The following is a 26,599-nucleotide window of genomic DNA, read 5'->3' as shown; positions in this document are numbered from 1 at the left end:
TGATACCTTGGCTACTCTCAGGCCATCTAGGTTGAGTGGAAAGGCAACACCTGAATTTTAAGGAGTGACAACAGATCAGACTCTTTAAATCTTATTTTCTGCAGTTTGTATTCTAGAAAACAGTTGGATTTTCCATTCCTTCATAGTGTCACATTTCTGGATTCTATTTCCTTTCATTTCTGTTCGCAAACTAGCCAATTCGTAATTAAACTTCTTTCGTTGTTGTAATACCTTAGCTAATAGCAACCAACACATGTTCGCTTTGACTCTTCCCAAACATGTCCTGAGAGTTTCAGGCTCAGCTGGCATATGGTCTCCTTCAAAGTGGTCATAAATAACAGTTTACTATAAGTTCTCCCACTGTATAACAGGTCTCCATAAGGTTCTAGCCTTCAGTTTGATTTTATGCAGTTTGCCACCCAACCACTAAGCCACATATTTTAGGTTTTGCATTTTTGCAGCAGACCACTTCAAGGTACCAATTTCTATATAAGTCAGAGTATGTTAAGTTTTCTAACAAGCAATCCCTAAATTCCAGTAGCTCAGGACAATATATACTTATTATTTCCTGCTCGTAGCACATTCCATTGTGGGATGCATGTTCCAATCTGTCACTCAGGCACCCAGAATTCTCCCATCTTGTGGCTTTGTTCTCCCCAAAGTCTTAAGTCTTCTAGTCTTCTCCATTCAGTTGGTAGATAAAGAGAGGATTACACATAGGAGATGTTTGTGCACCAATCCTGTGCGTGTGCACATCACTTCTATCCCTGTTTCAATCAGTCACAATTCTGTCCTTCTAACAGCAAGGAGCTTGGAGATGTAATAGCCATCTACCAAAAAAGAGGATAAAATACTATTGGCAAGCACTAGCAGTTTCTGATACAAAGTCCAGAATGAAATAGAAATTTAGAAGGCTCTAAGATATATACATTTAAAAGATTTTGATGGAGTCAACTCAACAAATTATTTGAGTGAAATGCTGAAAATATTACTAGTATATGTTAGAAAGCATATGTTTTATTTAGTAATAAGAAAAACATAACATACTAGTAATAACATAGAAACAAAATAAACTAGAGACAAATAGCATAGCAATAAAATTAGAAACTTTAGTAGGAAAAAAACTGTATGAAATGGTCATGTTCTGAAAATAAAGCAAATTATAATCTGCATGATTCTGAGGATTTGATGAGGTGAAAAAAATTCTTGGACCTTGGTATTTGAAATATGTCCTTTGTGTAGCACAAGTTTAGAGATATAGAGATATACTTTCCTTCTCAAAGAATTGTAAACCTCACCACTCACAGTAGGTAATCTATATAATAAAAGCCTAAGGGACTGTTACGGCGGAACCACCAGAATGACCGGTCACTATAATGTGCACTGACCACTAGGAGGCAGGTGCTCAATGCAGGAGCTGCCCCCCTGGTGGTCAGTGCGCTCCTACAGGGGGAGCGCTGCACAGCCAGAAGCCGGGCTCATGGCTGTGAGTGCAGTAGTGGTAGTGGGAGCCTCTCCTGCCTCTGCGGCAGTGCTAAGGAGCAGCGAGCTGAGTGGTAAGGAGCGAGCAGGCAGGTGGTAAGGAGGGAGGGATCCTGGATTGTGAGAGGGATGTCCGACTTCTGGCTTAAGCCCGATCCCAGGGGGGATTGGGCCTAAACCGGCAGGCAGACATCCCCTGAAGGGTCCTAGACTGGGAGAGGGTGCAGGCCAGCCTAGGGAGCCCCCTCTCCAGTGCACTAATATCGTGCACCAGGCCTCCAATAGTTATATAATTATGTAGTAAACAAAATTACTGGCTTGAAAGTGTTTAGACTTTGTAGAAAAAATAATACAGAATATTTACTTATAGTTGCAAAATATAATCTAAATATTTTTTCATTTAAATCATTTTTTATTTTTCAATTATACTTGATATACAATATTATATTTGTTTCAGGTGTACACCCCAATCATTAGACATTCTATAACCTACTAAGTGAACATCCTGATAAATCCTGCACCCATCTGACACCATACATAGTTATTTGAATATTATTGACTATATTCCCTATGCTGCACTTTACATCCCCATGACTACTCTGTAACAATCCATTTGCACTTCTTAATCCCTTCAACTTTTTCTCCCAATCCTCAACACCCTTCCCATCTGGCATCCATTAAAATGTTCTCTGTATCTATGAGTCTGTTTCTGTTCTGCTTGTTTATTTTGAGTTTTAGATTCAATTATTGACTGATATGTATTTGTTGCCATTTTATTGTTCATAATTTTTTATATTTTTTTCTCCTTTAACATTTCAGGCAATACTGGTTTGGTGGTGATGAACTCCTTTAGCTTTTCCTTGTCTAGGAAGCTCTTTATATGTTTGTGGGTTCTAAATGCTATATTTGCTGGATAGAGTAATCTTGATTATAGATCCTTGCTTTTCATCACTGAATATTTCTTGCCAATCCCTTCTGGCTTCCAAAATTTGTTAAGAAACCAGCTGACAGTCTTATGGGAGTGCCCTTATAGGTAACTAACTGCTTTGCTCTTGCTGTTTTTAAGATTCTTTCTTTGTCGTTAACCTTTGGTGTATAATTGTGATGTGTATTGGTGTGGGCCTCTTTGGGTTCACTTTGTTTGGGACTCTTTATGCTTCCTGGACTTATAAATCTATTTTCTTCACTAGGTTAGGAAGTCATTTTTTTCAAGTAGGTTTTCAAATTCTTGTTCTCTCTCTTCTTCTTCTAGTACCCCCATGAAGTGAATGTTGGTACCCTTGAAGTTATCCCAGAGGCACTTTAGACTATCTTCATTTTTTTAATTCTTTTTTCTTTTCACTGTTCTGACTGGGTATTTTTTGCTTCCTTATATCACAAATAACTGATTTAATTTTCAGCTTCATCTATTCTACAGTTGATTTCCTGTAAATTATTTATTTCAGTTAGTGTATTCTCCATATCTGACTAGTTCTTTTTTATGGTTTCCATGTCCTCCTTCATGCTGCTGAAGTTCTGATTTCAGCTACTCTTCCTTTAAGTTCATTGAGTATGCTTATAACCAGTGTTTTGTACTCTGCATCTAGTAGATCACTTGTCTCTGTTTTATTTAGTTCTTTTTCTGGAATTTTGTTCTGTTCTTTCATTTGGGACATGTTTCTTTGTCTTCTTATTCTGGCAATATCCCTGTGTTTGTTTCTATATATTATGTAGAGCTGCTACATCTCCCAGGCTTGGTAGAGTGGACTAATGTAGTAGGTGTACTATAGGGTCCTGGGGCATGGTCCCCCTCCCCCAATTCACGCAGGCTGAGTACCCCAGTTACACATCCCCACACTGTAGGCTGTGTGCACCCTCCTATTGTGGTTGAGCCTTAATTGTTCTTGGCATGTCAATAGGAGAGATTTACCCCCAGGCTTATCTACTGCAATGATGGACTGTGACCACTGATAAAGATTTTTTTATTGTGACAATGTAAAAGAAAATTCTATATCTAAGAACAGAAAAACAAAGGTCCAGATGTGTTTAGAATAATAAATATCCTGGTAACTGGGTGTGGGTGAAATTACTATAGTTAAAAGTAAGAGTGAAGAACAGGCCAACAGTAGTCACTTTAAACATTGTCCCTTGCAAGAGTTATACTATTTTGAATATTATTATGTCTAGAAGTTTCCCAAATATGTTTGCCTTCATTTTTTTGTTTATAAACAATTATCTGTTATTACTTGAATTTAGAAAACCTGGGACTATTGTGAAAAGTAGGCAATTTCCCCACCAATTACAGCTTTGTGTGAAAATGGTGACTGGGAGATAGTAATCGCATTGGAATAGAACTACCTTTGTGAAAGCCTCACTCTGTGGGACTCCTTCTATAGTTCAGATAATGTATCCTTGTTATTCGGGCTCTGAGGCTTATCAAAAGAGATGAAATTAATCATGCTGGGCTGTGTGATATGTTTTGGAGAACGGACATGACTCCACTAAAATGAAAAAGGCAAAATAATTTTCTGTGGGCTTTTGAATCCTAAGGTTACCCTCCTATTTCCCCCTACAGTCCATCTCCAGATTAAAGCTTGGGGCAATCACCAGATTTTAAAGTGAGCAGGGAGGAGGGAGGAGGGAGAAGGGAGGAGGCAGTCTGCACCTGGAAACCATTTTCTTGATTTGTGCTGGCTGGAGTCCTGGAGATTTAACAGCAACTATGCCTCTCTGGGATTTCTTTGAAATCTGGGCAGGATGATTTGTCTGAAGGGAGGGTTTTTAGGATGTAGGGTGGGGAAAAATCTATTCCTGGTTGCCACATTGTTGTTCCGCAATGGAGGAACTTGACCTGACTAGGGTTTGAGTTTAAAGGAAATCAATGAGGCAGCCTCAAGTATGCAGGACTTTGCTGTCCTGAACTTGCCAAATGTTCCAAGGTAACTGGGTATTGTATTCACTGTAGGGGGTTGCCAACATCAAGGCTCACACAATTCTATGTTGGGGACCTTTCCAATAGCTGTACAAATTATAATGTGTTTTCTTCTGTGTTAGCACATTCCAAGGATGACAAATAATCATCTCTTTGCTTACATTACCTGGAAAGGCACAGCAATACATTTTCTTGTAAAGTTTCCTTTGTTGTGCCATCGAGTATTCGCATACTTAGAAGTTATTTTTTGTTCGTTTTTTGTTTTTTCATTTGTGCAAACTAAATAGTGAGCCCCCAAATGTAAAATGTATGTTACACAAGAAGGACAAAAATATAACAGGATAAAAGTGATATTTTAATTTACATGAACATTTTTCATACAATTTTACACAGTATTCATCATTAATGAGTTTGCACCTCTGTCTATGTTCCTATCCTCATACAGTGCAAAGCTGTAAGCAGACTTTTGAAAGGTCCTAACTATTGTAAGAATTATAACTTTTGGGGGAGTTCTTACTATATGCTAGGAACTTTACTCACTATGTCTTATCCTCACATGAAGACTGCTCAGGAGAGAAGCTAACTGACTTCTTACTTCTTCAAGGCTACGCAGCTAGTAAATGTTTGCTCCCAGATTTCTGCTGTGGGTGTGGACACATCAGAGCTCAGGCTCTTCAGAGTAAGCCTTTTAATTATGCATTGTCTCACAAAACTCTTCTTCTCTTTAATAGAGCAAGCTTGGAACTAAATATCATTTTTTATTGTTCTCATACAAAAAAGGTCATGTGACCTGATGGTTAGGCCCTGAAGACCTGGGTTTGAATTTTGTCTCCAACACTATGACTTTGTGACCTCGAGCAAGACCCTTAATTTACATGTCACTGAATTGCTCCATGTCGCTGAATTGCTCCAGCTATAATAGGCTTGCCTATGCTATAAAGTTATTCCTTGAATTAAAATACAGTAAGAAAAATCCAGTTTCTCTATGAATGTTAATTAGTACTTCTATAAACTTAGAGAGGAAAATTATACCCAAAGAAACATAATAAATAGTAAGTATAAGTCAACACTTTTTGACCATGTCTTCCCTTATGTTCCATCATGAACAGGCCTCTACATACTTTGTCTATTTTTATTTCCTTTTCCTTCATATCTTCATAAATAAATATTTGCTAATTGGCAAAAATACAAATTCATTCTTTTGCCGATATAATCACTAGCAGATCTACTGTTTCTTTTTTGCTTTTATTCTTTCTTTTGTTATTTACAGGGGTGGGCCAAAGGAGGTTTACAGTTATAAGTATACAAAACAGCATTTATTCTTATATCATTATTATTTACTAATTATTGTATTACTTATTTGTATTACATCTGTAAACCTACTTTTGCTCCCTCCTATATAATATTCATTCAGCAGCCACTATGTGCTAAACTTTGTGCTAGCTATTGGGAATCCTATATAATAAAAGGGTAATATGCAAATCGACTGGACAGCAGAACAAATGGTCAATATGATGTGCACTGACCACCAGGGGGCAGACACTCAATTCAGGAGCTGCCCCCTGGTGGTCAGTGCACTCCATAGGGGGAGCACCACTCAGCCACAAGCCAGGTTGATGGCTGGCAAGCACTGCAGCCCGCCTCTGCGGCAGCGCTGAGGATGTCCCACTGACGGCTTAGGCCTGCTCCCCTAAGCCATCAGTCAGACATCCCCTGAGGAATCTCAGACTGCAAAAGGGTGCAGGCCGGGCTGAGGGACGGCCCCCAAGTGCACAAATGTCATGCACCAGGCCTCTAGTCTCTCTCTCTTTATTTATTTATTTATTTATTTATTTATTTATTTATTTATATGGCTAATATGCTAAGTGTCTATCCAGGTAATGATGTCACATAGCAATGCCCAGCTTCCTCTCCCTAGCGACTAGCCTCCTTGGAATTTCTTCAGCCCAAGAACACGATTTGCTTTATAGCCAGGTGCAAACATTTTACACTTTAACCAAATGTTTATGAAGCACTTTCCCTTGCCTCATCTCATTTGATCCTCACAGAAGTTCTGGAGTAGGTAGATAGGAGACTTGGTGGAATCCTGATTTCTTTTCATTAGACAGAAAATGGAGATTTAGAAAGTTTAGAAACTTGATCCGACTTGAAATAAGTAAGAAATGGTGGACCTTGAAAATGAATTCAAGTTTTCTCACTGCACAGAATACAGTTTAACACTGCCGCAGTTAAATATTTTACCCTTTGTTCTCCCTGCATGATCTGCAATAATAATCTGCTTTGTGTTGATATTTACTGCTATGTTGCTGACAACTACCTGAAAGAGAAGTTGGGGTGCTTCCCTGGGCTGGAAAAAGTTTAGCTAAATCAGAAAGTAGGTCTAAATTAAGCAAGTTTATTCTATATCTATAAAAGGCTAAGTTGACTTGCACATGTGTGATACATATAAAGCTCTCAATGGCATCAATCGCACACATTTTGATCTGTCATTGTTGATCGTGAATTTGGTTGACACTTCTATTATAGAGAAAGGGTGAATAGCAATATTAAAATATTTCTTCTAATTAATTTCCTTTCAATGTGCATGGATTCGTGCACCAGGCCTCTAGTATAGGTATATAAGGCACAGTTTTGTGTTTTCAAGAAGTTCGCCTTCTGGTGGGGACAAGAAAAAAGGCAAAGCTAGGCCTCATGTACCTTCACACAAGGTCACATATGCTGTGATGGGGTCTGAGAGAGCACTGTGACAGTTCTAAACACAGACTGGCTGACTCTGAAGAGCTGATACCTAAAATGAGATTTGATGGATGAATGGAAGTACATCAGGCGAAGAAGGTGAAGGAGAGGCAGAGGGTATTGCAGAGGAAGAGAGCAGTGTACACAAAGGTGCAGCACCATTAAAATTCAGGACACTCTCCATTAACTGCAAGTAGTTTGAGCTTGTGCAGGCACACACACAAAGGCAAGTAAAAGGACGTCTGGAGAGGTAAGCTACAAGGACCCGAATTATGGCCCGTGAATTCAGATGTTGGAAAAGTCCACAAATAATGCCATGCTACTTAAAAGAGAACATGCTGTGAAGAGGATAGATGAGCAAGGGTTAATTCTCAAATGGCTAGGGTTTTCTGAGAATTCTATTCAAGGAGCCATTGTAATTGGGTGAGTTGAATTATAGTACATCCGTTGACCTTGTCATCAGTTGAAGAGCAGTTAAATGTCAGCACCCTTACCAAACAAGACCTGCAGAATTTAGTAAAAAGAAAATGAACAATAAAAAACTATTGGACAGAGTGGGTTTCATATCTGTTGATTTAAAATGTGAGAGTAAATTTTTCTTCCTGAATGTACAAAATTATAGATTAGGCTAGCTTACAGGAGGGAGCGTTGCTAAAACTTCATGCAGTTTTTATGAGATAAGCTCTTCTAGGTTGAATGATGTTGCCATGGCTTACCTCCATTATGAAATAAATACTACAGGAGGTGGGCAAGGGAGAGTAGTGACAAGAAATTGCCTTTCTCAGAACATTTGTATTTTATTGTACCTGTCTAGTTGAAACACACAATTCCTCAAAGCATAGGTACACAGAACTTTTAGCTGAAGGTACAGGAGACCTAGCTTTACCTAGAGGAAATGTTCATTGCCAAAAATCTGTCTGGAAAAAGTATTACAATGAAAAGAATCATCCTTCTGAAACATACCCTATGGAGCAAGGTTCACCGATGAAGCCTAAGCTTGCTCACTTAGAATTCAATGTGCCTTCACATCCACTGGGATCTCTTCCACTAGGAGACTATTTGTGTGGAGAAACGGGTAGCCTCTGAGAAAGAATGAATCAAAAAGAGACGTATAAGTTTTGTTGAATATCAGTCACAGTCTTCAGGGGTTAGGGCAAAGTAGAAGGATACTTCTCACTCAGATGGTCTTTCAATCCAGAACCCATGTCCTGTGCAAACAGGATTGAGGTGAAGATGAGACCACTAAAAGTAAAAAGTTGAAAAAAACGATTTGCAAAGCCATCAACTGGAGGCTTCAGGAACACAAGGCAGCACTGATTTGGCACTTTAATAGCCATGTAAACTGATATTTACAGTGTTCACCATGGGTCATGTAAGTGTTGCAAGTATATTTAAATTACTGAATCCCCTCCACAACCTTGTGAGCTAGGTATTGTTTTTATTGACAATTATTAAAGGAAATTGCAACATAGAAAAGTTGAGAAACTTGTCCAAGGTCACATGGCAAGTAAGTAGGAAAAGTGGGATTTGAACCTAGTCACTCAGCCTCTAAAGCCCATGCTGTGAACCATGGTGACACTTAAAGGTAGTAGGGAGAAGGGAGCTCCTTCGCTGAGACATCCTTTAAGGGTCCCAGTCACCATTAACAGCGTTTGCACTTTTGAACCTCATGTGCACTTCCGCACAACGAGGGGTGTTGTACTGAAGGACCCATGACTTCAATAGCAACAGTTTGAGCCGGTGGGGGCAACGTTGGAGTGGGAGGGTGGAGGGACTTGGGGGAGTCAGAGGTTCATCACCAACAATAATAATAGGTGCTGGAGAAGGAAAGAAGGAAAATCAAGCAAATCATGTGGTTGTTGAGTGGTATTCATCAGTCCACATGGGAACACCCCTCTCTGCACTCCTGAGCTATAGGAGAGACAGCAAGAAGGTGGGCAGTCTCCCCAAGGAGAAGGGCAAGAGTCAGAGGAATGTTGTCCATGAACATTGTATGACTCGATTTTGGGTGTGGCCAGAGAAAAATTAAACACATTTGTAATTATTACCAGTAACTAATATAAATATTTGGAAAGTCCAAAATGACCTCTTATAGCTCATTTTAACTGTAAAATAATGCCAAGAAGAGTGGTGAAGTTATGAGACAATCCAACACAGTCTTACCAGTGGAAGTAGGGAAGGACTGGATTTTAAAAATTTAATTCAATCACTGTCCAATGGAGTTAGAAGCTCTCACAGGTATCAAACTTCCTTATATCCCAGTGTCCTTGTTGATAAATAGCAATACATCAGTTATTCTCTGATAACTTGTAAAGATGAATATTAAGACAAGAACCTTAGTAATAACAGAACAATAACATCCTAGATAATGACTTATTCCTATATGTAAAATTTTATTTTTAACCAGGGATATAGCATATTTTCCTTTCAGCATTATTTTGCAATTCTATGGTGTCTAAGGCCATATGCTAAACTAAAATTTCCATTGTAAGTAGTGATTTAAATGTTATATACAAATGAGGTGGGTTATTCCATTTCACTAAATGAAAAATAATGCTGCATGATGCTATAGAACTGGCCAAATAAAACAAATCAAGCTTGGGAAATCATCCCAGAAATCATAGTAGAATTTTTAAATACAACTCTATTAAAAATGTTTTTATTGACTTTTAGGGAGAAGGATAGAAAGATAGAAATATTGATGAGAAACATCATCGATCAGCTGCCTTCTTCATGACCCCTACCTACTGGAGATCAAGCCTGCAATCTGGGCTTGTGTCTTGACTGGGAATTGAACCAGTGATCTCTTGGTTCATGGGTCTATACTCAACCACTGAGCCACACCAGTCATGCTAGAATTCTGTTTTAAAACATGAAAATAATTTTATCCCATCCTAAGTGACATTTTTCATAAAACAAAATATTGTAGTAAACAAAATGATGACCTATGGTGTATGTGAAATCATAAATTTATGAAACCATGTTTCCCAAAGAAAAAAAAATAACTGTAAAAACTTTAAGAATTCTGTTCATTTAGGATTCTAAGATAGCTACCCTATAAAGTCCTCCTTAACCATGTTTTTGCGTGTCAGAGACTTTATGTCTTATATAAATCAGTTTCGGGAAACATTCTAACACCACACTCTTATTTACATTTTTCTACTGACTTAAGAACTTTCTAGTTTGGTATCACTAATGTCTTCTATGCAGTGATTATATTATTCTAATAATAACCAACCTTCTTCTCCTTTTTTAAAAATTCCCTATCACAAAACTTACACTGTGCCTTACATTGTAACTTGCTATGCAGAGATGTAAAATATATCTCCGTGAGTCAAGAGTAGCATCATAAATACTCTATTATGGGACACTAATGAAGGGGACTGTGCCAAGGTACCGATTGCCCTAGCTTAGCAACGGGTGCATAAAAGAGTCATAAATCAGCAGTTGTTAAAAGCTGGATTGCAGTACTTAACATATAAAATATGGTCTGTGTCAAATTCAGAGTTGCAGATTCTCCTAATCCACTGGTAAACTGATACACATAACAAAAAGTAACCAGTATATTAACATCAGCCTGTGCCCACTTGACTTTATGTTCCTTAGTCCTTGTAAGTACAGAGACAGTTGCTGAAACCAGAAAGCCAAACCTGTCGGCTGAGTAATGTCCCTCACCATCTAGCGCCCCCGGAAAGTATACTGTAAGTGAACCTTTAACAGGTTTCTGGTGGAGATAACTGTGAAGTATTCAAAATAAAGTTGGCTACGACTATTTCTCCTAAACACCTATTTTTCATTCTAATAACAGACTCTTCATTTGGGAAAACAGTTCAATGATAAGTTAGATAATGCTGAGCCCAGTGGACCAATAGATACATGGTTAGAGCTATGTTGGTTTTCTCTAGAATATTTCCTCTATTGAATATTTATTCCATATTCAACCCCCATTTCATACAAATCACAGCCAAAACAGTCTTTTATAGCCTGGCATTTCATGGAAAGGGAGTCTCTTTGGGAATCTAAAGAATAAGATTCAGTGGGAAAATTTAGCCTCTGGCTGCTTTATAAAATTAAATACTTCAACCAAACAATTTGCATAATGAAATGGTATCATCCATAAGAGATTTGGGAAATTGTAGCAAATGAAGCTAAACTATAGTTTAAGGATATGTTGTAAGTGGTAGATAAGTGAATCTTCTTAATCCAGATAGTTTTTTGTGGGTTTTTTGTTTGTTTGATTGTTTTTTTCTGGAAGTGATCTCTTCACTCAGTTTTGAACGGACCATTCTCATTGAAAAACAACAGCTGTGTGCACACCAATTTTCACCATTTACCTGAGGAAGATTTTAAAATTCCTGGTGCCTCTTTCATTCTTTAATCTTGTAGTTTATATATTTGGCTAATAAGTCAGTAGATAATTAGAACTTTGGGCTATCCATTAACACAATACAAAGGGGTGTCAGGAGTTATCCTGAACTTCTCCCCTTGACCCTGAGTTGTTTACTTGCATTAAGCATCAATTCACATTGCCACACACTCAACTGCCCTTCCAGGAAGAGGCAGCTCTGCAGTCATAAATTTCCTCACACCTGTGCTAGACTCCAGAATCATTGAGATATTACTCTGTTCCTTTTTGGAGACTGACTGTCAAAGGGAATTGTTTCAATGAAGAAAGGGAATCAGAAATGTTCACTATGAGTTTTCTGCAAATCATAATGTAATATCTTCTGGGCTCCTTGGATCCTATCCTTAGTTTTTGTTTGTTTGTTTTGTTTTTGTTTTTGTTTTGTGTGTGTGTGGGGGGGTGCGTTTAACCTAGCCTCTTGATAAACAGGAAATTTCTTGTGAGGTTGGAAAACCTGCATTAAAATAAAAGAATAACAGAGTTTTACATCTTAATGAATAACATAATGAATGTTCTTCTGTCCAGTAAACATTTTAATTAATCGCTTTTATTTTTAATTTCTTAAGAAGCTCTGGTATTTCCAGATTCCTAAGTGGTTTGGGACCATGCTCCTCCAACTTCACAGCTGTCATCATCAAACATTATTGAGTACTGTTGTGTACAGCACCATTGAGTTCTGGAACTAATCAAGAACCACTTTATGGAACTGAGTAACCATACCTAATTTGTACAAAGACCTCCTCTCCCTCTCTCCAGCTGAACCACCTGCTCTTGGCTGCTAGAGGGTCTTAGAGAATCTTTGCTTAGAGAATCCTTCATTTCTGGGATGATTAGGGACAACTGACTATTAAAAACAAATAACTGATGCCACATTATCAACTACCTTTGACCGTACAGCTAGCAATTTTAGTGGGCCATGCCTGGGAAGAATTTGGGGCTAGTGTCCAATATAAAGAACAAAGAAAGGAAATACAACTTTTCCTGATCTTTTCCATAGCATTAAGACTGTAATTCATTAAAGATATTCCTTACTACTCTGAGCTCCCAATACACATACTATAGGTGGGTTTTAGGTCTGGAACCATTATCATATTGCAGTCAGGTCAGGCTAGTTTATACTGTCATAAAAAGTAACCCAAAAGTTTCAGTGACTTTGCACAACAAGGTTTTTGTCTTGCGCAGGGGAGTGTAATGCAGATCAGGTGACTTTCCAAGGAAGCTATCCTCCATGCAGTGACTCAGTGATCCAGGCTGCTTTGATCTGCAAAACTGCCTTGTCAACATGCCATTTCCAGATCACCTCACAGGGGAAGAGAGAGACCAAGAGTCTCCCACCACTTTTCATATGACTTGGCCTAGAAGTGACAATGATCTTACAACCCATTGTTAGAAAGAGCCATGTTCCCTAACTGCAAAGAGTCTGTGAAATATAGGAGAGCATGCGGATATTTGGGGAACAGTAAATATCTTTGCCACAGTGATTTAAAGCATAGGCTACTAGTATGTAATATTGTTAAGAGGTCAGCATTACATTAATCTTGCTTTAGATATCATTAAACAAATGAAACACAGAAAGGTAGTTAACTTTTCCAAAGTCACAAAGTGGTTCATCAGGGATTAAGCCTGGGTGACCTACCTCTACAGCCCAAATTCCTAACCATGAGTGAATTTGCACAGTGTCACTATCAATTTTCTGTGGCTTTTGACAAATCATTTTATGTTTCTTAGTTTTTCCATTTTCAAACTAGAGATAAGGATATCTATCCATTGGAACTTTCTGATCACAAATAAGATACATATAGATTTTTTTTTTACCAATTTTGAAGTACCACTAGAGGCCAGGGATATTTTTTATCTACTATAATCTTCATAATACCTCAGGATGGGGATGAGGATGAGGATGAGGATGAGGATGAGGATGCTAAAGACAATGACAATTAGGATGATATCTGGCATTTATTGAAGACTTAATATCATGCTCTATACTAAGCTCTTAACATAAACTATTTACTTAATCTTTATTATCCTACTATGATTTGATAATGTACAGATTTTAAATAAGGCCAATAAGTGATAGAGCTGGAATTCAAAAACCTGCCCTTTGCCCTGGCCTATGTGGCTGAGTTGGTTGGGCGTCATCCCGTGCACTGAGAGGTTGCTGTTTCAATTCAGGTCAGGGCACATGCCCAGGTTGCAGGCTCAATCCCTGGTAGGGGGCATGCAGGAGGCAACCAATTGATGTTTCTCTCTCATCAATGTTTCCATCTCTCTATCCCTCTCCCTTCCTCTCTCTAAAAAAAAAAAAATAGAGTTGCATAATGGTTAGTTGAAGTTTGCTTCTATAACTTCAACTAACCATTATGAGAGAATATTTTTCCCTAGATTTATTGTGTCTTAAACGTTAAACTTTACAGTGCGGCCTTGACTTACGAGTGTCCTGACTAACGAGTTTTTCGAGATACGAGCCGTCTCTCAGCCGATTTTTTGCTTTGAGTTGCGAGCTAAAATTCGGGTTACGAGCCAGCTTCAGATACCCCACCGCTAGTTGGCGCAGCGAACGTCACAGTGAACGCCACAACATCAGCCCAGCATCACGTGTCTCACTCATTCACAATTGATTTGACATACGAGTAATTTGAGTTACGAGCTCTGTCACGGAACGAATTACTCATAAGTCAAGGCCCCACTGTACTTGGAAACATACAAACTTTTGAGAATTCATGACTCTGAGATCTATTTCCTTACTTCTGAAATAAAAATAATTTAATTTATTATTCTTCTCTTTTTTAATAAATTACAGTTTATCTAGGTTTCTTTCTTCCCTTCTTCATATACTTGTTTGTTTCCTTGCCAGTCACATACCATGCCTGGTATTATACTTGGGGGCAAGGGATGACTATTTTACAATTCTTTCTGAAACTGCTCTTAAAAATAATGAGCAGATATCCATTTTAATTATTCATTCATTCAACAAATATATGATGACCAGCCACTTAATGCCTGCCAAGCTGTACTGTAGACACTGTGAAAAAGTACCTGCCTTCTTGAAACTTAGTAAGGGGAGACAGACAACAAACACACAAGTAAGTGTGTGTGTGTGTGTGTGTGTGTGTGTATGTGTGTTAGAGGTTGAGATAAGTTATGGAAGAAAATGTGAGTTAAGTAGATCAAGAATGCCAAAATGATGAAATATATTTTTTATAAGGTCATCAGGGAGCATCAAGTAGAAAAACCAATAAACAACTATTGCAATAAGCCTACCAACTTTTTCTAATTCATATTGAAATTAAAACCTGAAGGGAAGGGAAGTAAAAACCACTTTATTTTATTTTGTGTATAAATGGAAAGTGTGGTGCTATTTAAATGTCCAGTATTCCCAAGAAGTTCCTGATCTTATCAACACGTTAAAAAAATTCCATAGTGTATGTCTTTCTGTCTGTCTACCTATCCATCCATCCACCCACCCACCCATCTATCTATTCTAGCCTGTCATTGACAATATGGGCCAGGAGAGTCACAGCCAGGACTGAGCTCAGAGGCCCATGAGAGTAAAAGAAACATATTGCTTTGAGTTGCGAGCTAAAATTCGGGTTACGAGCCAGCTTCAGATACCCCACCGCTAGTTGGCGCAGCGAACGTCACAGTGCACGCCACAACATCAGACATTATCAGAAGGCCATTATTTATTTAATTAACACCCCCTTTGTGAGCTTTATTGTGTGGCTGGCACTGTCCTAGCAACTGGAGATATGAGATTATTTGCCTCCTGGCCCTCAAAGAGCTTACATTCTAAGCTTTCAAATCCAGCAATACAGCTCTCTACAGTGAGATTTCACTCTTGGCCTGGGTAGTTGCTTTAATAAAATGTTTTCATTAATTTAATATATCCAAAATATTAGCATTTCAACATATAATTAATATAAAAATTACTAATATTTTATACTTTTTTTCATACTAAGTCTTCAAAACCCTATGTATATTTTATATGTACAACACATATCAATGCAGATTGGCCTGAATTCAAGTCAATAATTGCCAACTGTGGCTATTGGCTGTCATAGCTAACAGTACAGCTATAGAAAATGGTATATGATTGATTTTTAAGGGGCTAGTATATGTACTAGCCTAACTCTTTTGTCCCAGTCCTTACCCATGGTTCAGGAATGTTGTCTTCCTACCTGGTGGTCAACTTCACCAATAATTTCCCCTTTTCCATATGACACATAACCTTAACATACAAAGTGATGTCTTCCCTGTTACAGGCTTGACTTTAACAGTGAAATCCTAACCTATGTGTACTCAGATTACCGAGTGTGTAGGCTCTTACTGTATTGACCTGACTTCTTCGCTCTTGGTGGGTGGGTCAGCATGTCAGTTAACATGGTTTGGCCACAAGTGATAGACTCTAATAATGACATAACATTTTGCCACTTACTTTTTGCTTGTCATGAAGTCTGGAGCTAGACAGTCCCAAAGATGGCTTGGAGATCAAGGCTCAGGTGTCTCTTTACCTTTTCCATGCCCTCCACCTCTGCCATGCTCCTCATGTCGGCTTATGCTCTAGTTTATTGCCTCAGGATCTCAAATTGTTCAAGCTCCAAGAAACATTTTCATCACACAAGCTCAAAAATGGTCTGAAAGTGAAAGAATGAAGAACAGGACAATAACGTATTCCTTTGAGCCTCAATCTCTCATTCCTGGAGGGAAAATATGTCTGAGATGCTCCCAGGAGATTTTCCTTGCATCTTATTGGATAGACCTAAGTCATATGCCTACCTTTAGCTAGAAGAAAAATGGCAAAAGTCCATCTGAATTTGGAATTGTTGGGTAACATTTACTTTAAATGAAGCACAAGGTCAGAGCAAGGGCTAAGGATGAGCCTGGCTTAATCTCAAATCAGTGAAAGTGACTGTAGGCTCTTTCTTTGTTTCTTTCTTTTTTTTTTTCTGGAGACAGGTTCTAGGCTGAGCTCAAACCTGGGGTGGGGTGGGGGAGTGTAGTGGGGTGGTTGGATGCCCTTGGATAAGAGATAAAAGGAGAGGACAGATGAAAACATCATTGGTGACAGAACCAGTTTTGAGAACATTTGAATGCCAGATAGAGTACTTCTTACTTTATTATGAAGATAAGGAGAATCTATTAAAGTTTACTGAGCAAAGATGTGCCAATAAGAAATTTTAAACTGGTGGCATTGTGCAGTTTGGGTGTAAGTGGAGGTAAATCAGTACCTCCACTGGGTCTCTGCCTATGTGCAGTGCTTTCCTCCACACACAAAATAAGAGAGAGAAAAATCCGCATGGCATGGACAAAGACTTTAATATAGTCCACAGAATAACCCCGGAGGAAGCTCTACAGTGTCTGGGAAGAGCGTGAGGAGTAGGATTAAGCTGGCACTTTCAGACTAGAGAACTTAAAACTCACTAAATATAAAGGTTGGCCAGTTATAAGAAGCATTTCCCATATAAAAATGTAAATAGGTAAGAGATTCAAAATGATTATTTTTCCCTTTAAAAATGATAATATCATAAAGGAGCATATATGGATTAATGAAAAAGTTGAGGCTCTTGAATTTGAGTAAAAGAAGATATTTTAAAATAGTATTATAAGGACAAAAATAGTAGTGAAATTAAGATATCACTCCTTAATTTCATATTTCAGTTTTAAGCTAAGTGGCTCTTCATTCTCATGAACAACCACAAGAGAAAGGTTACACAGGCATAGCCATTGCATATTTTTGTGGTTATGTCTCTCTGTCTTCAGGTAGAAAAAAATGAGCTTAATTATTTTATAATCATTACAGTTTTCTCAGTCCCATTGCTCTTTGACCTTACAGCAAATTCTCCCTGGATAGCTTAATATTCTCTACCATTTAAAGTCAAATTCCTACATTGCTTTTATTTGAAAAGGTCTTGTAGCCATAGATATAATTGCCTGATTAAAAACCCTTCAGCTTCCATGTTAAAAGTACACTGCTTTTATCTTCTAATGGGATGACTTCAGATGGTCCCAAGCAATATTTTTTAAACTGCCACTTAATCCTTTACAGCTAATAAGCTGTTCTACAAGATGATGGTGATTATCCACAAGGTTGTGTAATTTATCTTAGCAGGTTTTTTTCTCTTCAGTATAATTGATGTCAACAAAATGCAGGAATCTGTAATATTAGGATAAATTAATATCAACCTTTAAAATTACAATTTATTATAGAACGTAAAACAAAGTTTAGAAGACACATTTCCAGTTTGCCCTTAAGGAAAGAAAAAGAAACATTTCTGAAGTCATTGTCCACTTATCCTATTTGTTTTAACTGGTCAGATTTTATTGCTTTTGTTCAAAGGTCATCACCGATGGTTTGGTGTAAGGAGTTGAGTATAATGTGATATTTAGAAGAACCAGCAGAACAGTGATTTTTCTAAGCATGAATATATGTAACACATCAGAGATAATAACCTAATAGGAATCACCACTTATTGTACTAAGTTTAATAACTTAAATTGAGCTCTGATATTTAAGCTGCAGATAAGAGATGGTAAATGTTAAATATTGCATACATATCTGCACTAAAGAGTGAGCAGCATCTTTCCCAGAATGCCATTTAAATTTACTAGGTGTTACTCCAACTGCTATTGGGTCCAGAAACAGTGGGATAAAACTGAAATGAGAGACATGTGCCTCAAATATTTGTAAAATGCTTAGCTGCTCTAGGAGAGCCTGCTTGAGTTGTAGCTAACGTGTGGTCTGCCAACGCTCTAAAGACATATTTGAGCTTGGGGAGCTATGATTTCTGATCACTTCAGAAGTCTTCCAACAAACTAAGAAAATCAAGTTTTTTTTTCAATTGTGCAGAACATTTTGGTTGACTTTCCAGTTGTGAATATTAATATCTATGTATCAGAACAAACAAAGACCTATTTGGCTTCAGGAGTCAAAGACAGTTGACGTAGTAGAGCTGTGGTCCTATTGTCCTCCATTTGTTTCTCTCTTCTTTGCTTCAGATATGCAAATTAATGGAGATGCTGGCCAGAGCAAAGCAGTCTCTTAATCTTTGTCCCCAATACTGAGACTGTATTATTTAGCTTTAGGTTCACACAGGACAATTTCATGCCAGAGAATATCAACACACAGAGATGTTTCCAATTGGCTTTCTCATTACTAGAGACTCAGGAATACAATGCTAAACCCTGGGTACCCTTTGCCTCAGCTTTCTTTATCTTTCCTAAATCTGTAAGACAAAGGATTTAATCCAGCTCTATCATTTTTTTCTTTACAAATTGTAATTATTATCAACAGTAATAATAAACTCAGTCTTTACAGTTTTATCATTGAACCAGGCAAAGTTTGATGAATAAGTTTTGAATAAATCCAACTTTTGCCCAGACCTCATGAAATGAAGTTTTCTGACTAAGGAGAATTTTACTTTTCCCTACTCCAGTATAGCAACACCAGAAAGTTGTTTGGAAATTACTCTGTAAGATTTTCTGCTCTGCAGTGTGTTTATGTCGTCCCAACTAACCCTGTTTTATAGAGATTGCACATTTAGATGGTATATACTACCATTAGCAATGTACAATCATTGGGTGTGAAGCCCCTTAAGTCCAGCCCTCTCTGTTATGAGGACCTTGAGAGTTATAGCCATTTGACAGAAGGTACAAACTAGTAATAAATGGGAGAACTCACCCTTGGGCTTTCTGACCCTCTGCACAATAAATTTTTCTCAATTACCTCTCATCTCTTACTGCACCACTATCATATAAATTGACATTTAATAAAATGGCATTCACATTTTTGTTTGACTTGACACAAGTGACACAGTTATGATGATTTTCATGCAACTTAATAGTCACCTCTCTCAGTTGCAGTATATTAGGAACTGAGTAGACATTGCAGCTTTGACAATTCTGGCAGAGCGTTGCCACTAAAGAAAGCAAAACAGAAGGTACAACAGACAAACATTCCAATTTGTCTTCTGTCATCATTCTCATCTCTCCTATAGGGAAAAGAGAATGTTAGAAAGCTAACAGTATCTTTCATACTTTGGATCACTGTTGGGGGGCAGGGAGGGAGGAGGATCCAAAGTTCATGCCTACAGGATTTGAATTGAGGAAGGAAATAGTTAGAGAAAGCACATTGAAGAATCTAGAATGTCTCAGTTATTGAAAAAACCATTTTGAAGTAGAATGCATAACTGAAATAGAGAATGGACTAACTCCTGCTCATATTTCCTTGCTAAACTTAGCCACATGCAATTCATACATGTTTCTCTTTTGATCTTAGAGGGTGTGTAGCACACAACTTTCCATAGTATTTAATAATCTCCTTTTGTTACAAGCAACAAAAACAAAACAAAACAAAACAAACCCTCATGCCCCTTAGCCTAAAAAAGGAGGGCATTTTGTGCACATCACTGTTGGAGAGGGGGCCAAAATTTGGCTTCATGACAACTGAATGCAGGGACTCAACCACTGTCCGGGTATTTCTTTCTCTTTCTCTTCATTTCTTGTCTCCACTTTCCTCTGATTATTAGTTTCATTCTCTGCTGTCACCTATGATAGCTCTTTCTCCACACAGCCAGGGATATGTGTTTGCCAGCAACTCCGTGATTACATTCTTTTAGCCTTGCAAAGGGAGACAAGAAAACTCTCTACCAATTTAACTCAGGTAGACAAATCTTCCAGAAAGATTTTTTTTGCCCTGGCTTGGATCATGTGGCTGCTTTGAACCAGTCACTATAGACCAAAGGCTTGAGAACTCTGCTCTTTCTAATTTTTGGCCATGTGTTTATACCTGCTGCCAGATTATTTACCAGAATAAATGAAAGTAGCAAAGACCTGACCACTTTAAGAATCCTAAGCATAGCAACTATCTTAATTTTCACCTAATAATAACTAATAGCCAACACTTACTGGATGCTTACCATGCTACTACCAACAGTCTAAGGGCTTTAAATTTATTAACTATTTTCATTCTCATGAGGTGAGCTCTATTATTACTTCCACACTAGAAGAAACTGAAATTCACTGGGGTTAAATAATTTACCCAGATCACACAGCTAAGTGGCAAAGTCATAGCAGCTTGGTCCAGGACATATTCTTTAATTAGTACAGTGTATTTTTACATCCTGAAGGCCTACTGGCAAACTTTTGCCCACATCTACAGAGATCCTTCCTTTATTATCTTTGGTACTTAGCAATATTTTCTCATTTAAAGCCAACTTCTTCACTTTAATTAACTCGTTATCACCTTTTGCTTCTTTGTGAATTTGTTCAGTAATTATTCCTTTTTTTCCAGTATCTTTGAATGCATTTTCTAAATCATCTTCCTTAATTTTAGCAACAGCCATAATCTCTTACTTTTATCATTCAGGTTTTTTATATTTTATTATTATTTTTTTAATCCTCACCTGAGGACATGCTTAGAGAGAGGAAGGAAGAGAGAGAAAAACATAGATGTTAGAAAGATTGATTGGTTGCCTTCCATACATGCCCTGACCAGGAATCAAACCCCAAACCCAAGTATGTGCCTTGACTGGAAATCAAACTGGCAACCCGTCAGTACATGGGAGAGTGCACCAACCGAGCCACTCTGGCCAGGTTCATTCAAGTTTTTCAAAGCATTGTATTTTACTCAGTGCCTCTGTTTCATTACTCCTTCCCATTCCCTGGAAACCACCACATCTGGCATCTGCCCTATCCTCACTCCCTCCTATACACACTATTCCAGTGAAGTGGTTTCATCAGTGAGTTCCCCAAGGGTAAATCCAATGGATTAGCCTGGATTTTACCTCGGTACCACCAAACATTCTTACTTCCTCACTTTATAAAGCTCAATGTCCCTCATACCCCTAAGAATATTCCTTCTCATTGTTTTTTGAACATCCTTCTTCAGCCACTCCTTGAATGATACACTTCTCCAGGGGCTTGTAGTTTGCTCCTCTGTTTTCTTGCTCTGTGGTAGCTCATTAGGAATTGTCTCACACAGACCTATGAGACTAACTTCCATCTCTATGCTGGGAACTCCCATTTATGGGTCCAGTGCTGGCTCTTCTCCCTGAATTCTAGATCCATATATCTGATTTCTCCAAATATCTTCACCTGGACCTTATCTTATAAGTCATATGGATCCAATGAATAGCTTTAACCAGAATAGAAGTAGGATCGTATTTTTTATTTTATAAAAAAGAAAAATACTCAAGAAGCGACATAAAGCTTGAGTTGGGATTCTTAGTAAGATTATTTAAGAAGATATTGAAATAGTGCCAAGATAAGGAAATATTGAATTAGAACACATTGGATGGGGAAAAAAGATATGAAATATTTCAGACAAAATTGACTAAATTAGGCAATTGACTGAATGTAGATACAAGAGAGGAGTGCTTCAGAGTGACTTCTAGATTCCTGACTTAGATACTTAAACAATGATGCCATCAAACAAGATTGGAATACAGGAGGATGAACAATCTCTGTAAGGGAAAAATAATAAATGCAGTTCTAAGACCCTGTGTCTACCCTCTGCTCTCTTTTCTGCTCACCATTCTAAACATACTTGTATTTACTTTAGCTTAATTAACTGGCTCCAGGTTCATCCCCACAGCTGCTGGATAGAGACAACAAAACCCCTTTAACAAAGCTGAAATGAAAACATTTTAAGAAAAGCAAAATGAGAGGGAAAAAAGAACTGCTACTCCAGAAGGAATTCTCTAGATGAAAGCAAACTGCCTGGTCCCAGAGTAAATGAATTTTAGCTACTTGCTCACTTGTATCTCTCCATACAAAAGCATCTCTTCCCTGTTGCCACCCCTCAGCCCCCTGCATTGACTTTAATCATTGACCTTTGTTCCCTCTTGCTCACTAAACTCCCTTTTCAGTATCTGCTTGTTCTTCAAGAAGCAATTCTTGGTACCATCAATCTATTGTGGATACTGTTAATCACTTAAGTGCTTTATGCTGAGGGGTATAGTCTTTATTCCTTTTTATCTATTCTCTACAGAATTCATTCCCATAGCTGGTACTAGAATCAGCTCCCAGCCCCAAACTGCAACTTTAAATTTTGTATTGCACAGATACAAAGAAGTTGGAGCCAAATGTTTCTTGTCTTAGGTTAATAATCCCTCTATAAATCACCTATGTGTATTGCAATGATGTTCCAAACCTGGCTAATGTGAGCATTGTTATCACAACACGAATGCCCTAGAAAACCAGGCATAGCTAGTGCTTCATATGTATGAGAAAGACATTATATGTTAAAATATTGAACAAACCCCTCTGGTTTTACAAAGCATATGATAAGCCATTCTTTGGCTTTTAATTTTGTCACAGGCATGGAACAAAGAAACAGGTTTGGAAACAAGAATAAATCTTAACTCTACACAAAAGCCTAGTCCACTAGAATTCCCCAAGGAGAACCATCCCATGCAATTTCCCTGTGCAATAGCCCATTGTTTTATATGATGAAATTATTCTGCTGTTCTCAAATGCACATATCTGAGAGCAGGGCACACTGGCTAAGGAACATGCATTGGCCTTCTGAGTTTACTCATTCTAAATGCAGATTCATCCTCAGGGTTTGGCTGATGAGGTTGAAACTACATTGGCGTGAGGGCATCATGACGCAGGTGAGGTGGAGGAGTCTCATGACGCAGGGCACTAGCAAGTAGGGAAGAAGAATACCACACCACTAACAATACTACAAAAATCCTACAGATGTGTGAGAGTGGGCATAAAATTTCATATTTATCTATCTATACATTTGATTGATACACCCCTGCCACACCATTTACTAAGTCTGAATTTCATTCATTGCTTTCTCCCTTTTAAAGACATTTTAATTTGATGTAAGCTTGGCAGAAATATTTGGGAGCTAGAAGACTATACAATTGATCTTCACAGGCTCTCAAATCTCCCAATGAAAATAAAACATCTATAATAATAAAAGGTTAATATGCAAATGGTCATGATACCCTCACGTCAAAACGATCAATCAGCAGGAGGCTGCGTGTGCAGCAGGCTCAGGTGGGCAGCAGGCTCAGGTGGGTGGGGCTGCATGCATGGCGAGGCTGGGGGACATGAGGCTGTGTCCCCCTCCCAGTGCGGCTTGATGCGAGACGTGAGTCTGCGTCCCCTGTCTGGTGCCGGCTGGAGGACAGGGCAAATAGCAATATTAAAATATTTCCTCTAATTAATTCCCTTTTAATGTGCATGAATTTAGTACACTGGGCCACTAATAATTTAATATCTTTCAAAGGAATGCACTACTAAATTATTGTTGTAGATATTTAGGTGAGATCCCCAAAAATAAAAATAAAAATTACTCTCCTGAGTAAAATATTTTTAAAATTTCTTGCTTGAAAAGTATTTTATGTTTGACTTTGGGTGGTGGACATACAAGACAATATAGAGATGATGTATCATAGAATTATATACTTGAAACCTATGTAATTTTATTAACCAATATCACTCCAATGAATGTAATTAAAAGGAAAACAATTTGAAAAAATGAACTCTAATTAATATTTATCTTAAAACTAGAGGTCCATTACACGAAGATTCGTGCAATAGGCCTTCTTTCCCCTGGCTGCCAGCACCAGTTTTCCTCTGGCACCCAGGACCCAGAACTTCACTCTGGCCACCGCCTTCTATCTTTGCTCTGGACACAGTCTTCACTGCGGCTGGAGCCTTCAGTCTTTGCTCCTTGCTCTGGCAGGAGTCTTCAGTCTCCAGCCAGAGCTGCTCCTGTAGCTCCTTCTGACCCCACCCTCCCCGACATAGCTTGATCGCTGCTTTGCCTGCAGACCTTGCCAATGGGCTCCTGGGTTCCAGGGGGCCACCTTTCCTGTGGCCCGGCTTTCCAATCACAATCACGATCACAGCCGCAGGCAAGGCGGCTCCTGGGTCCCGGGGGGCCACCTTGCCTGCGGCCTGGCTTTCAGGTGGCTCCTGGGGTTGCACACAGGGGCCTGGAGGGCGGCTCCCAGTGTCCTGCCCTGCCTACAGTATGCAAATTAGCCGCCATCTTTGTTGGTGGTTAATTTGCATATCGTGCTGATTAGCCAATGGGAGGCATAGCAAAGGTATGGTCAATTACCATGTTTGTCTATTATCAGATAGGATAAGAGTAAATGATTACTAGTTTCTCAACTTTGAAGTGAAAACAATTGATATCTAGTGTAAAAATGAGCCCAAACAGTGCCTCCTTCATGTCCATGTTGCTACTTTTAGCAAATGTAAAAAAGCACTTCACCGGGTTCAAATCACAGCTCATTTATTAAAATTTCTATTGAAACCACACCCATAAAAAGTGTTAGTTGGAATCCCATAGCTCCTGAGCATGTCTCCAAGACTGTTTAAAGATTTATAATGCCCTGAGAGATTGAGGTCTATATGTGAAATCTTAATTCCTGCTCTGAGCCTTACAGATTTTATCCAAGAACTAATGGTGTTAGTGCAAACATACCCTAAAGGGTCAGACTTGCTAATGCACATTTAATTTTTGCCATGGATGACCATCTCCCCTGAGAAAACTATCCAATCATAAAAGTAACAAAGATTTGCAGCAAGGGTATGACACTGAATATAGAATAAGTGGAGAAGGAGATAGCTAGGTTTTGATCAAAGTCTTTAACAAAATCCCTTTACCACTGGGATTTTGGTTAACTAAAGCTCATCACTTTTAATCTGGAGAAATGCAGGAGGCCCAGAGGCCCAAATAAGAGAAAGTTATGTGGCTAACATGCTGAATACATCTCTAAAAGGAGAAATGTGATTACTTAGGAGGTAAATTCTCTGAGAAGTTAGTGCTCACCTAAGTTCTGATGTCTTATAAAGAAACCATCATTATTGTTTATACTAGAGGCCCAGTGTACGAAATTTGTGCATGGAGGGGGAGGAGTGTTTCCCAGCCTGGCCTGTGCCCTCTCACAATCCAGGACCCCTCAGGTAGGGTCCCTAGGCCTGGTGGTGACCAGGGCCTATCAGGGCTTTAATTCCCCCAGCTGCCAGCAGCTGGCCCCACCCCCATTGCTGCCACTGCTTGCCATCTGTGCAGCGCTGCCTCCCCGCTCACCATCAGTCACCTCCCTCTATGGGTGACAGGCATGGGTGCAATCGCTTGGCTAGCCTGGGCCTCCCTCTGTGGGGCAATCGCTGGCCAGCTCTGCACACCTGCCACAGCGTCGCTGGCTGGTGACCTGGGCCTCCCTCTGTGGGGTGATCATGGGGCAATGGCTGGGGCCCCCCAAAAAAATCACATCACACATACCTTGGCTGGCCTGGCGCCAATGCGTGTCATAGCATGGTCATCTGGAAGGTTGTCTGGATGGTCATTCTGCTGTTCAGTCATTCGGTTGATTTGCATGTTACGCTTTTATTATTATAGATTAGGGGTCCGGTGCATGAAATTAGTGCACGGGGGGGTGGGTGTCTCTCAGCTTGGTCTGCACTCTCTCCAATCTGGGATCCTTCTCCCAATCCGGGACCACTGGCTCCTAACCGCTTGCCTGCCTACCATCTTGATCGCCACCTAACCACTCCCCTGACAGCCTGATGGCCCCCAACTCCCCCCCCCCCGCAGGCCTTCTTGCCCCCAACTGCCCCCCCTTGGTGGCCTGATCACCTCCAACTGCCCCCCCAACTGCCTGCTCCCCCCCTAACTGCCCCCCCGGCCTGCTCACCCCCAACTGGCCCCCCCTGCCAACCTGATCACCCCCAATTTTCGTCCCCTACTGGCCTGATCAACCCTAACTGCCTCTGCCTCAGCCCTGCCACCATGGCTTTGTCTGGAAGGACGTTGGAAGGTCTCCTGGACTAATTAGCATATTACCCTTTTATTAGTATAGATTCTCTGAAGGTGTCCTCTCTTTACTTACTATTAGATTTAATGTAAAAGAAAACATAAACTCTTTTAGGAGCATAATTCACAGTCTACACTGTATGCTTTTTATTGCAGGGAAATGGCAATCCTCAGATGTTTTGTAACATGGTCTCTAACAACATTCACTCATTCATTTGGACAGTAATAAACAGGTATTCTGAATAAAAATCTCACTAGGGTATCAAAGCTTATTGGAAATT

Source organism: Myotis lucifugus, unplaced genomic scaffold (assembly GCF_000147115.1).
Source record: "Myotis lucifugus unplaced genomic scaffold, Myoluc2.0 scaffold_443, whole genome shotgun sequence".
Taxonomy (NCBI): Eukaryota; Metazoa; Chordata; class Mammalia; order Chiroptera; family Vespertilionidae; genus Myotis; species Myotis lucifugus.
This window is presented reverse-complemented; position numbering follows the sequence as displayed.